Raw genomic sequence first — 13,589 nt, 5'->3', positions numbered from 1 at the left:
TCTGGAGGATTGGCTAAGATTGAGCGCACACTCAGCGGCACATACCGAGTGCCCAAAGCAAAAGAAATCAAGCAAGTTAAAGAGTCCATTTGGGCTACTCTATTAATACAACATCATCATCGTTTTCATCATCATTATCATCATCCCAATCCTACATCTATGTCCACTGCAGAGCGAAGGCGTCTCCCAGCGATCTCTAAGTGCCCCCGTCATGCGGTAGCTGATTGCAAATTGCGCCTGCAGATTTCCTGACCAGTGCACTTTAAGTATACCAATGAGGAGGGTGTACGTACGCAGGTTTTAGGTAAGAATTCATTTTATATTTTATTACGCTTAACAGAGGCACTGCTTTGTCAGTCAGCATGCGGGGAATAAACAACATCATTTACCGATGCCTTGCGTTAAGCGCGCATGTAACCTTCGTATATATGTTCACAAACATATTCGCCGAGGCACCAGCATCATTAACCACATTCCAATCGAACGGTGAAAAAGAAAGCTTCGCACAAAAAAACAAGTAAAATATTGGGCTGGGTTCGTTGCATGCATGGCTGACATTGCAAAACAATATATAGATAAGCAATATGCTAGATTGCAATGATAAAGTAAATGTTATTTAGCCAACGCGGTCTAGGGGACTCTTCGCCGCCCACTTGACAAGGCTATTCCATTAGACATAATCATGAGCATCTTCACGACCCTTGCATCGAATAAGGCCCCTTTCATCGAACCGAAGTACATGGCAAAAGGAAATCATAAGAAGCCAAAAAGCACTGACACCAAGGACAACATAGGGGAAATTGTGCCTAACAAATGAAATGAAGAAATTGTTGGCTTCTTATGACATGACTAATAAAAATCCGGCCTCTCGGTTAAACCCCTTTCATCTCGTTGGGAATAGGAAAGTATTTTGCTGCTGATGTATGCATTCCTAACTAAAGTGACTAAGCGCTGAGGCTGCGTTCATGATAATTTTCCTGTGAAGTCATAGTAATTCCAGAGTGCCAATGTAAATGGGCATGGTGGTGAACTTCCTTATTACGCAATTGGATGTTGAGCATGGTAACAAAAGCTGAGTGCCGCGCCAAAAAAGATGGAAAATATTTGGAGAGGACTGCACTAGCAGTTGGCAAGATCTTCCTTCATTCCAGAGCCACCTGCACACTGACTTTGGTAAAACGACAAGGAGCCTCAGATAAGGCTTGGCTCTTCGAGTTTTAACGTTTCACCCAAGCACGTGGCAGCTATTACGCAAGTTCCTTTGCTATGGGAAGTTGGTTGGAGACCTTCACAAAGAACGGCTGCTCCGTTAAATAACCGGGATTAATACGAAAAAAAAAATTACAATATCTTCCCATTGAGTTCACTCTGCAGGCGTGGAGCCCGTTAAAAAGTCGCGCGGCATTGCTGCACACAGTTCTGTTTTCCATGCAATAAAAAAAAACTCGAGAAAGTAAATTTCATCTTGAGAACGCCGAATTCGCAAGGTCTGTGTGGTCCTTTGTGAGCGCTCGACGAAATTAGTCCCGTGAATAGCCTCCCTTGGCTCAAGAGCTCTGAAAGAGGTTCGCACGTCTATTCACCGAGAGTGTTGTTGCCCAACACAATCGCAACTGTCGCGGAAAGAGCCTTGAGTGCTTTAAAAAAATGTATTTGCGCTTTATCGCAGGTCTGTGAAAGCTTTGAAGCAATTAAATACCGCCTGAATCAATTTTCACGCCCTAAAATTAGAACACATTTTTCTCTTACGAAACGCGTTGTGCTTAGTCGGTGGGAATCTATGCAATGATTCTTGTTATGTGAGCTGCTAACTTCTACGTATAAACTGAGGCATGATGCTGGCCATTTCCTTTTTTTTATTTCTTGAGGCGTTAAGCTGTTGAAAATTTAGGCCGACGCACAAGGTGAGTTCCATTTTTCCTTGCTGTGCTACAATGGCACTCAACCTTCCAATTGGGTATTGATAGTAATATCATGCGCTGCTCCTCGCTGCCATTTGATTTATTTGGTGCAATTACTTGACCTATAATAGGTCTCTTAGACAGTTATCCTCTCTTCATGTTCACTGTGGAATTCCTTCACTCTGCCATCAATATCATGCCATTCAATTGGCACTCTCATGACTAGAAGACTGATAAGACTAGAGTTAATGTAACGTGACAGCTAGAAAATGTGTGCACTTTTCATGCAAACGCGTACGATAGCATGGGACACTGCAAACGTATAATGTTGGTAACTTGTTGGGAAAACGACTACTTTGGCTGCGGCATTATTGATATTCTGACACTCTTGCTTCAATATGACGACGTCTGCAATATCTAAAACCTAGTTGTTTTGTCTAAGGAATACATATGTATGGTCCAGTCATGGTCGCCGTAACAAACGTACGCGTTTCGGGCAGTTTGCTCTCGATCACGAATGCTAAGCTCCACAGCGTATAGTTCTAACAAGACACAAGCTAGGATGCTAAGCTAAGCTAAGCTTTGATGCACAAGAAGATGATCATCATAAGTGTGCGACCGTGTTTTCTTCGCATGTGCCTTGTCAGTACTATACAGCTCAAATTCACGTCTCTCGTGGCCGTTGTGAATGGCAGGATGAAAGTAAATGTGGTTAGCTACAAACCAATTGCATTCAGTGGCTCTTACCCTTAGTTAGAACGTGTAGCAGCAACTTGTGTCGAGCACTAAATCACATATGGTGTGAGCAGCTGCTACGGCAGCTGCTATGGACGTCCCTGAAAATAGAGGATTTGGAGAGTACTTTTTTATTTCCCGCGGAACTCACTGGAAGTTGCCTGCACTTGCGGCCACGCGTTTTACTCAGCGTTTCTTTGGTTTCGGTGTCACCCCTGTGCGTGAAGTGCGTCTTTCTGCTTCTCCCGCCACCACACCCAACTCAGAGTGCTCCACTACAAGGATGAACAGAGAAGCATAACATCATCGAATACAGAATAACTCCACACCATAAGCGTGTGCTTGAAATCGTTAGCAGTTGCTTGCAAGATTGTGCGCGCAGTTCAATCAAAGTGTGCGAAGAGCGCTTCTGCTGCCGCCTCTGTCCCGGGACTAACGAACTGCACCATACTTAATTTCAAAACAAGCACCGTGCTGAAGGTAGAGACGCTGAAAAAGGATCTGGATGCACGGTGCTTTCTGTCTTCTGTGCCCTCGTTTCCCACGATGTGGTTGTTTTGCGAACTCGCCCATGCCGCTATATATGCATTACGCAATAGCGTGTGTCACTAAATAGACAACTTTCTTTTCTTAGTCGTTTCTAAACCTTATTTAGAACCGATCATCAGTTCAAAGCAAATATTTTTTCTTACCGAACGAATGCGCATAATGACCGTTTTATTCTGATAACTACTAGTGAATGGTATCGCTTTCTCATCTCTGCGAGGATCAAAATGATGTCATAAGTTTGAGAAATTCTATGAACAGACTAGTTTGCGCGCACAAATTATGCTTCTCTGTGTGATGCATCCGAACCACAGCAGTATAAAAATTGTTAGTTTATCCTGAGGGCGAAGTATTAAAAGCCATAGCGAGATTTAGCGTTGCGCTTAAAGAGTGGGAGAACACTGGCGTGTTAAGAACCATGCTAGGGATGTTTCAGACGTCGCTCACATATGGGGCACGAAATGAGACGGAATGAAAACTGTTGGCATTTGACTGCGTCTAACAGTCTAACAGTCTAATAAAGATTGTTAAAGCGTCTAACAGCGTCTAATAAAAATTGTTAGCTTATCCTGAGAGCGAAGTATTAAAATCCATAGCGAGATTTAGCGTTGCGCTTAAAGAGTGTGAGAACACTGGCGTGTTAAGAACCATGCTAGGGATGCTTCAGGCGTCGCTCCTATATGGGGCACGACATGAGACGGAATGAAAACTGTTGGCATTTGGCAGCGTCTAACAGAAGGGGTATATAAGTTCAACGTTATGTTTATTTTCCTTTCCGCTAATACCATTGTATGAACCATGGTGTGGTATGCACACAGCGGGTCACGAGGAACGGTAACGTGTGCGCACAGAACGCTGACATCATCAGCGGAACGTCATGCTGCGCCCACTTGCCTTCGTCACTATTGGAGCAAAGCACGCTGCGCGTCTCTGCTAGAGGCTCTCTGAAGGTCAAACTACACGCGCGCATGGCGGCGCCCGAATGATTGATTGATTGGTTCCCGCGCGTTGAGGACGGTGAGTTTTCACGGCCTCAACGGCCAGGCGCATTGCTCAACGCTGGTCGTCTTCAGCCTCGCTCTGGAGCTAAGCCTCCCAGGCTCCTCTACTGTCAATGTTTTCCTTGGCCCCTGGGGAGCCAGCACACTTCCATATTATAATTAAAGGGAAAATCAGGCATCCACCCGTTCGTAGCAATTGCTACGACGAGGTGGATGCCTGATTTTCCCTTTATTCATTACTTCTCTCCACCTTGCGTTTCCCGCAGAACTACTACTTCAAACTTCCATATTATATGGAGTAGCGTACCTTTTTTTTTTTTACCCGCCGTGGTTGCTCAGTGGCTATGGTGTTGGGCTGCTGAGCACGAGGTCGCGGGATCGAATCCCGGCCACGGCGGCCGCATTTCGATGGGGGCGAAATGCGAAAACACCCGTGTACTTAGATTTAGGTGCACGTTAAAGAACCCCAGTTGGTCAAAATTTCCGGAGTCTTTCACTACGGCGTGCCTCATAATCAGAAAGTGGTTTTGGCACGTTAAACCCCATAATCCAAGCGTACCTTTTTGCTTACAAATTTTGCAGAGGATGCTCGTGCCCACGCGCCTTGTGTTTGTCGCGTCCAGCAAGGAACGGTGGTACGACCCTACAAGACACGCATCAGGGCGCGCGTCTCGTATTATTATTTTTGCCCTGTGAGACATCATTTCGCAGTTTCGTGGGGCAGCCTCGCAAGTAATGGCGGTTTGAACCTACAAGCAGGGTGTCTACCAAGTTGACATTTCCAAATTCCCTGAGTTTTCCAGGTTTTCCCTGAGTGCCATTGCAAATTTCCCTGAGTGATGCAGAACTATGTTTTATGTCAAGACGGGCTGAAAACATGTCGCCTGATGCTGTCACTCCCTAGTAGGCACATGAAAAAAATAAAAAAGCGACTTAATCCAATTTGAATACTAAGGAGTAGTGTTTATGTTATTCAAAAAGAGAATAGAAGGCAGTGATTAGTAAAATGCACAGCAAATAAAGTGTCTTCGAAAAACATTGCAATGTAGTCGGACATTCTCAAATACGAATAAAAAGGAGATGCATATAGAAGCAAATATTTTCGAACATGAGCTATCTCTATCAACTGATAGGAAGCTCAGTGGTATTAGGCCCGAATTCTGTCACAATTGAGATTCTCCCTCAACAGCTCGTAAGTCAACCTCAGCTGTTCTGAAATACTCTCAGCCCGCGCACGACGCCCGAGTTTTGTGTTTCACTGCTTTAAAGAGTTTATTTTGGTTTGGATGAGGGACACCTGCATCTCGGCATCAGCTAAAACTATTTTTTGAGCTCAAGCTCCTTCAAACCGGCGGCACCAAGCTTCGTTTCCCGTTTATTCCTCAATGCGTAGTTCATTTCTGTTCTTGTCCTCCTTCCACCACTCGTTCGCCCAAAGGACCGTTTGAAGCATCTTGGTCAGTTGCACAATCGATGACCGATTTTTCGAACTCCCTAGGGGCCGCGAAAACGTCCGAAAAATCGGCCAGTTGCAAAATAAAAAAAAGTAAATGCGTGTCATTTACTGCCCTTAGGGACTCAAACCGCCACAGGCACGTTCGAAAACGCTCTGTAGGCCTGTCGCTACACATATTAGACATATCGGTGCTCGTAATGTGACAGGAAAAACCGGGTGCACACGTGTATAATTAAGGAATGCATACTGTGTTCTGTGGCAATAGCCCCTTCCCACGCTTGTTATGCTTCACTGCAATACTTTTGTGTATGCTTCACCAAGTAACATTTCTTTACAGAGGCGAAGCTGACTTTCAGGAACCGGCATTTTCTATGTCAATCGCGAGAATCACAAAGGCGGAGTCCATGCCATTGCTGACAGCAGCTAATTCTTTCAATAAAAAACTCGGCAACCAATGCCAAGAAGTTTCATAGCGAACGTCGAAGCAGCTAGGCCTAGCGTTGCTGCAGTGGTGGCAACGGCTGCCAGCGGATCTGCGTGCGAGAGTGCCGGTTCGAGGTGGCGATGTAATCAAAACGGCAGCCGTGGTGCCTTTGATTATTGCCGTTTCGGACCAGCCGTCACGGCAAAACGTCCGGACGGCGAAGAGTTCTTGCGTCGGAAATTTCACACGTTCTGATACGTTGACTCTATGGGGTGCGTGACGGCGCCGCGAATCCGTCCAAATTATCGGGAATCCGGAAAGTCAGTCCTTGACTGTACACTAGCAACTCCTCCAGCCGACGAAAGGGCGTCAAAGACGGTTCATTACTATTCCTGTCTGTTACTCGAGCCAGCATTACTGCGACTTTCGACCCTTTTAGTAAAATTGCCGCTAATTTTCCCTGATAGAGGCCCAAATTCCCTGAGTTTTCCCTGACGTTTTCCAGACTACTAAAAATCCCTGAGAATTCCCGGTTTTCCCTGTTTTCCCGGTTGGTAGACACCCTGTACAAGACACCCGCCAGTGCGTGTCTACTTGGCTCACATTTTTGCCTTGATAGACATAGTTTCGTATTTTTGGGAGGCAGCCAGAGCGCCGACATTTCTTCGTTGATGATAGACAGTTTTAGAATAGTTTGTTATCTTAGGTACATTAAGCGCAAGCACCTTTGCGGGATGTTGTGGTGTGCGTCCCTTCAACGCTTTTAGTTTAATGTACGGAAACGCAAACGGAAGGAAGCGTTATTGAGTGTGATGTTAGAAACCAATCTCTCTCAAAGACAAAAAAAAAATTGGAGGACGCTTAAGCTTCGCCTTCAAGAGTGGGACGCGACAGCGTTCCCGTCGACCCGCCAAGGGGTATAAGACAATGCGCTACGGCACAGCAATCACTTACGATGCGCCCCGCATCGGACTTAGCGCCCACCTATCACGCGGTGAGCGTCAAGCAACGCAGCGCAGCGAAACGAACCAAAGAACTCGGTGTCTCGGAGGGGAAACGATCTACGCCAGCCAAACGTCGTGATCGGCACGGGCAGAGAGATAGATAGTAATCTAAACCGGAAGCACGGCGAAGCGTCGTCAGGGGAGAGGGAGTCCCGCGACGCGCCTGGCAGCGGTCCCAATGCGCGCGCGGCGCTCCTCCTGTCGGGGCAGCGCCGTACATTGAGAGGAGGGGGTCTTCTGTGTTTGCCGCAAGATGGCTCTGCGTGTGCGGAAAGCGCAGAAGAAATGCAGCGGAAACGCACTTCGCAACTCGTGTAATTGTGACTTCTGTACGTTACATGTTCATAATTACCGATATACACCGCAGTATAACTTTCCACGGCTCGTTTCGAAGGCAACACCGCATTCACTAGAGGCGCGTTTGCACCGCTTGGAAGCATCGAACTCGTGGCTGAGTGGTAGCGTCTCCGTCTCACACTCCGGAGACCTGGGTTCGATTCCCACCGGGCCAATCTTGGAAGTTGCTTTTTATTTATGAAGCGCCTGCCGTGATTTATCGCTCACGGTCAACGCCGCCGACGCCGACACCCGACGCCGACGACACCGGCTTTTCTGCGACACGAGCTCCTTAACGCTATCGCGTTAAAATGCGGCAGCCGTGGAACCTTCGAGTCCCAGATCCAGTGACCAAGCATGGCGCAATACGTACGCGACGACAAGCTTCGCCAGCGCCAGCAAAGCAATCTTCACGTCGTAATTTGCCCAGGTTCATTCGCAACTCGTTGTTCTGGTCGCTACGAGTGTTTGCGGTCATAATGACGTTGTGTAATCACAGCATCAAATAATATCCTATCTTATTTTTCTCGGGCATCGTTTTATAGACATGAACGGAGGCACCATATTACTGTATCGTCGGTAAACATTCCATGGTGCACAACATGGGTGAAATCGCGCTTGAGGAACGTTTCCTCAAAGCGTCCTTCACCCACAATCGGTATAAGCTGCAGCTTTTGCCGGTAAGAACAAGACTGCCTTTGTCCTCCGTGATTTATAGTTCAGGCTGAATAAATAAGTGTGCTTGTTGATCTTCGCTGAAAAAGAAATGCCGCCATTTTATTGCAGCAGACTCCCCTTATTCGCCATCGGAGAGAAGCCCCCCCCGCCCGCTCCCCTAACCATGCATGCCGCTCAACTTTTCGTCATAGAAGCTTAACATATTTAGCAAGTTGCAAACACGCAATAACCGAAAACTAAATCTGCTCATTGCACAAACCGACTGCTACAGCTGATAGCTTTTCACTCGGCGTGCTTTATTTGTTGCGCGCCATCTGCCACAAGAACCAGACGACACGCGCTGCTGAAAACCATTCTACTGAGCGCAGCGCCACTTTTGAGTCATGATGCGAAGAAAAAGCGGACTGCGTTCCAGATGGATTGTTCGGCACACCTACCCCTCTTTAGCTACCATTACCCTGTTGTAGCTATGCAGACACGCCTTGTTAGGCCTACGATCGCTGAAATGGCAGAATGATCTCAGAAACCAGACGTGCTATGTGCCCATAACTGAGGTTTCATGTGGGTTTAGAGAAAGCCAAAGCTCATTTCAATAGTTCCTGGCGATCAGCGCGAGTGAGAACGTAGCCATCAGGAGAATCCACGCTGAAGCGGGAACCATTGGGGCCGCTATGTTCCGCAACGCTATTTCTTAGCGTGCGTAAACATTAGATACCTGTGCTTGCGCCGTGCTTGGACGCGTACGATCTGCCCTGCACCATCTGCGCATGCGTGAGGCGCATGGGTGCGAGCTTTCGTGTGCCGGCACGCGTACGTGCAGTTAGGCATTTAGCCCTTCATACGCGCACCACGTTTGTGCCTTCAATAATAGGTCAGCATGACGTCGCCAAGGGCAGTTGCGACGGCAAAAATGGGCGTCGAGTGTCCGCATATTTGCATAAAATGATAGTACTCACTCCTAAGGATCGCTCTGAAATTCCGTAAACGTGAATTTGCAATTACTTTTTCTTTTTTCGGGTGGAGGAAGCCTCCCTTTCGATAATCTGTGCTGGGGCGGCCCTTACACATCATACGCATGGCACTAGGGTTTAAGTCCTGGAGGCCCAGTGAACACTCTAAAGGGTGCTGCTACAGCTACACACTAAACATTTTAACACCCTTAAGGGTGTAAATCAGTTTGTCGCCAGACGAACACCCTAAGGGTGCTGTTGTCTACACCCTACAGTTGGGGTGCCACTATAGCACCCTAAAGGAAGGGTGTCCAGCAAAATAAATTTAGGGTGTAAGGGTGCTCGTCCAAATTAACACCTATCTGTGTGGGTGTTGGAAGGGTGTACACCCTTTTATTTCTAGCGTGTATGGAAGGCAGATTCGGCAGTACACACCTTCAATTACTACTATGTACAGCGATCCACGCGCAACTATTGCGTGTGCCAGAAGGTTCAAGTTAGGCTACCAAACGCAATGTCGAACAGCCGGCCTTGAAGCTTCGATGGGCATACACAACACCTATACGTGTGGATCACATTACATATTAGTAATTTATGGTGTACATTGCAAAACCTGTCTTCGCTGCACAAATACAACCTAGCAAACTTGACACTTTTGAGCATGTATATCAACACCAAGGTTATCACGATTTCCATATCCAAATAACATGCAACACAGACTGGTAAGATACATGCTGCATTTTCAAGAAAACGCAAATATATTTATTGCATGCTGCAATACAGAGTACAACATATACATAAATCACATGAAATATAAACATGCACAATCACCAAACACATCGGTAAGTACAATAACATTTACATTCCCCACAAAGGTACCTAAAATATATGTATTGATCAAATCTGTTATTAGAGAAGAAACTATGTTTAGCGGCACTGAAAGAGCCTGGGTTGATTCGCAGTGTTTTGGGTCACATAAAGGAATACATTTTTAGTATTAGGCTCCAGTGAACGAAAATTCAAGTTTTGATGCTTGAAAAAAAGGCATATTGCAAAGGTGAATTAGGGAAGCAATTGAAATGCAGAGCAAACGCACAAGAAAGACACCTGCTATTTTGTACACTAATGTAATCGCAAAGCATTATGAAAAGTTTGGAAAGTCGATGTAAAGCATAACTGGCCAACATTTTTCAGACTGAAACAATACTTTCCAAGCATAGACATGCTTTAAGTGAGGTTTATGCCAGGAGCCTTATTGCTAATTTTCTATTTCCAACAAGATTATTTGAGCACAAAAAATACGTAGAATTTTTTAGTGCCTACATAGTTTGTCCTCTTTTGTGAAACGAGAGTTCTCTGGGCTAAAGGTGCTGTGTAGCGGTTTTTCTAACTACAATACCAGTTTCTATAAATTTTTGTTTTGTAACTCTAAGGCACTGTACATATACAATATGTAGTTTGAAAATAGGTTGTTTTCTTACTATAAATCAAAAGAGTGCATATTCCACATCTACTAGTGCCTGGGTGCAAAGTGCAGTAGGAGGCCTGATAAAAACAAACCACTGTTGATTAAACGATTTTGCTGAGCACAAAATGTGGACAGTGTTTTAAAATACATAGTAAATTTGTAAATTATTTGCACTTAGATGCAGTAATTCAAGATTAAGGCATGCTATAGCATGTGAGCATGCAAATGAGCAAATATGGTTTAATAAATTAGCCATACTCTGGTTACTAAAAGAATACAGGCATAGGCAGTCATGCAAAAGCTCAAGTTAAATATCACACTGTTAACATTTGCCAGCAAATGGTCGTATCAAACATTATAATTATATTGAACAAGGGTAGTTTCTTGGGATAGTTTGCAATTAATGAGATAAAATTACGTACAGCTTGAATGACAAGAACTGCGAGAGATGACAGACTGCGCTGACTTCCAACAATATTTAATTACGTTGCCACATCATGTGTATTTGTACAAAAGCGGGCATGCGCAGAATATGAGTCACAAGGGGTGTCTAACAGCAAGTGACTGTACTAAGAACATCGTCTTTTGAAAAAAATAAACATTAGAATTTCTATCTGTTGAGATACAAGACTTCACTAGGGGTCAGCACGACAGAGGGGTCACTAATGCACACACTAACCAGTTTTCTAGTGAAATCTGCTTCTATAGTTTCCCGGATGACCTGCGTCTCGCTAAAGCTTCCGTACTTTCAAAGAGGGGCATGCAGCCGTAGTCCCAGCAATGGATGCCGAAGTGGCCTTGAACAGTGTTATGGACGTTGTTATCGTGCTCTCCTAAATGATTGTTTAGGCGCCTGCCTGTCTGTCCAACAAAATCAAATGAGATATTGTAAAGCTTTGCCTCCTTAACAGCCTCAATAAATCTTGCTCACACGAGATGCAACATAGCGTTGCTGCACAGGCTGATTGCCCTTCTTGGGTTGGCTACCCTTTGGCCTTAATTTCAGCCATAGCGGAACAGCTTCTAAGTGCACAAAACATGATGAGCTTGCTCGGTCAAGGAACCAGCCGGTTGAAAGACACAGGTTTGCAGTGCTACCGTATGTTCATGATGTCTCCCATAGGCTAAAAAAGATTAGGGAACCTGCAGAAATCACAGTCCTTTTCTCAGCCTCGGAAAAGCTGGCAAGGCTCTGTAAGTGTGTAAACGCGCCTAAATCACGTCAGAGTTGTTGCTCTGCCGGGCACAGAAAACGTTTTGCGATGTGTGCAGCGAATGTGGTTTCCCAAATTCCCATTTTGAGGCAGTAAATATATTGGACAGATAGGCAGGCGCCTAAATGATCGTATAAGAGAGCACTATAACAACGTCAATAACACTGTTCAAGGCCACTTGGGCATTCATTGCCGGGACTGCGGCTGCATGCCCCTCTTTAAGATACGGAAGTTTTAGCGAAACAGCTCACCCGGTAAATTATTGAAGCTGATTTCACCAGAAAACTGGGTAGTGTGTGCGTTAGTGCCCCCTCTATCACGCTGACCCCCTAGTGAAATTTTGTATCTAAACAGATAGAAATTGTGATGTTTTTTTTTCAAGTGACCATGTTCTTTTTACAATGACTTGCTGTTGAACACCCCTTGTGACTGGCTTTCATTTTCTGCGCATGACCCCTCTGTGTATACACACACGATGTGGCAACGCAATAAAATATTGTTGAAAGTCAATGGAGTGTGTCTCTCGCAGTCCTTGTGCTTCACGCTGTACGCCATTTCTTATACTGAACAGCCAATATTGATTCAAAATTAGAAAAATATAGTACACATCTGAGCTGCAAAAATGCAAGTGATGCAGCAAATGGCCTTTAGCTTTCCAAATGAAAAAGAAATGTTCACGGTTAACCACGAGGTGCAGGGACTCCATTCTCTGAGCATCTTGACCAATAAATGCAGTGCATGGCATTGCCGGAACCTTGCATCCTGCATTAGCAAAATAAGAAGGGAATCATGAGAATTCAGTCCGTGCAATTACACATGTACTTTGCGGAAAATTTGATAAAGCAACAAGCTCCTCAAAGTAACAAACTTAATTAATGTGACTGGGCAGAATGCACCGCTCAGGCAAATGGGCAAGAAAAGTGAAAGGTAGGAGAAGTTTCTATATTGCAAATTAAGGAATTGCATGTTACTGTGAATGCTAAACCACTATGTCATTGTGAACACAAGGCACATACAGCAGCAAAAACATAAATTTACAGTAGCCTTTTCACCATAGAAAAAAAGAGTGAATAAAGTTTAAAGAGTACCAATGACATATCTCAACAACAGGCATTTGTCCAATAGTGTGTATGTGACCTTAATACAAAATTGACATTATGAAATCTGCAATATATCTGCATTACACTTTATAAGTACTGCAGGTGAGAAGCTTACGGGATATGGCACATTAAGAGTGAAATGCACAAGGCATTAAAACATGACTGTTTTTACACAACATTATTACACTAGGAGACAAAGAACTGTTTTACAGAGAGTGCACACAAAATGAAAATGAGGGAATTCCCACTGGCATTCTCATTTGCCCTGCAATACATGCATCCAGCCCAACAATATACAACTCCCCAATGCAGTTTATTAGACACTTTCTGCATCCTAAAATTTATCGTGTATTTCTTATTTACTAATTTAGTAAGAATGGGCATTTTGGCATACTTTCCTCGAAAATTTAGCATGTGTTGGCAACTATTTTTCTTAGAGCGCGCCCCCTTCTTTCAATGGGTTAGCTTGGCAATGCACTGACAAGTAGTATTCTCTTATTTAAAACTTATGATCCTTCCTCATGCTCTAAACTGTGATGCCACTCCGATGCAGTTTATGTTAATCTGTGACTATTTGCATGGTCCTTCTTTGTGTAGCCTCTCAACTAGAGCCTGAAATTTCTTGTCTCCTAGAACAATCATCTTTCTTGCCCAAAACATATAGCACGGTTACCCCTCATGGGGGGGGGGGGTACTGTATGAGTTTTCGCATATTCAATGAACCTTAGAGACACAACCATTTCTCATCCTGTGTTGCTACTACCCGCATGAGTCAC

General features: G+C 44.8%; 1 protein-coding gene across 2 annotated transcripts in view; it reads left to right on the top strand.

Moving 5' to 3' along the window:
- Window positions 1-13,589, top strand: part of LOC139050547 (U8-agatoxin-Ao1a-like) — a 140,142-nt gene that overhangs the window by 114,604 nt on the left and 11,949 nt on the right. Inside the window, exon 1 of one of the 2 annotated variants that reach the window (XM_070527065.1) lies at window positions 180-304. The exons of the other annotated variant lie outside the window; for it this stretch is intronic. The gene's annotated coding sequence lies outside the window, so the exon portion shown is untranslated. Of the gene's footprint in view, window positions 1-179; window positions 305-13,589 lie in introns of those variants that run through there. 2 annotated transcript variants of the gene reach the window in all.

The sequence above is a fragment of the Dermacentor albipictus genome, chromosome 10, assembly GCF_038994185.2.
Source record: "Dermacentor albipictus isolate Rhodes 1998 colony chromosome 10, USDA_Dalb.pri_finalv2, whole genome shotgun sequence".
NCBI classification, from domain to species: Eukaryota; Metazoa; Arthropoda; class Arachnida; order Ixodida; family Ixodidae; genus Dermacentor; species Dermacentor albipictus.
This window is presented reverse-complemented; position numbering and strand designations above follow the sequence as displayed.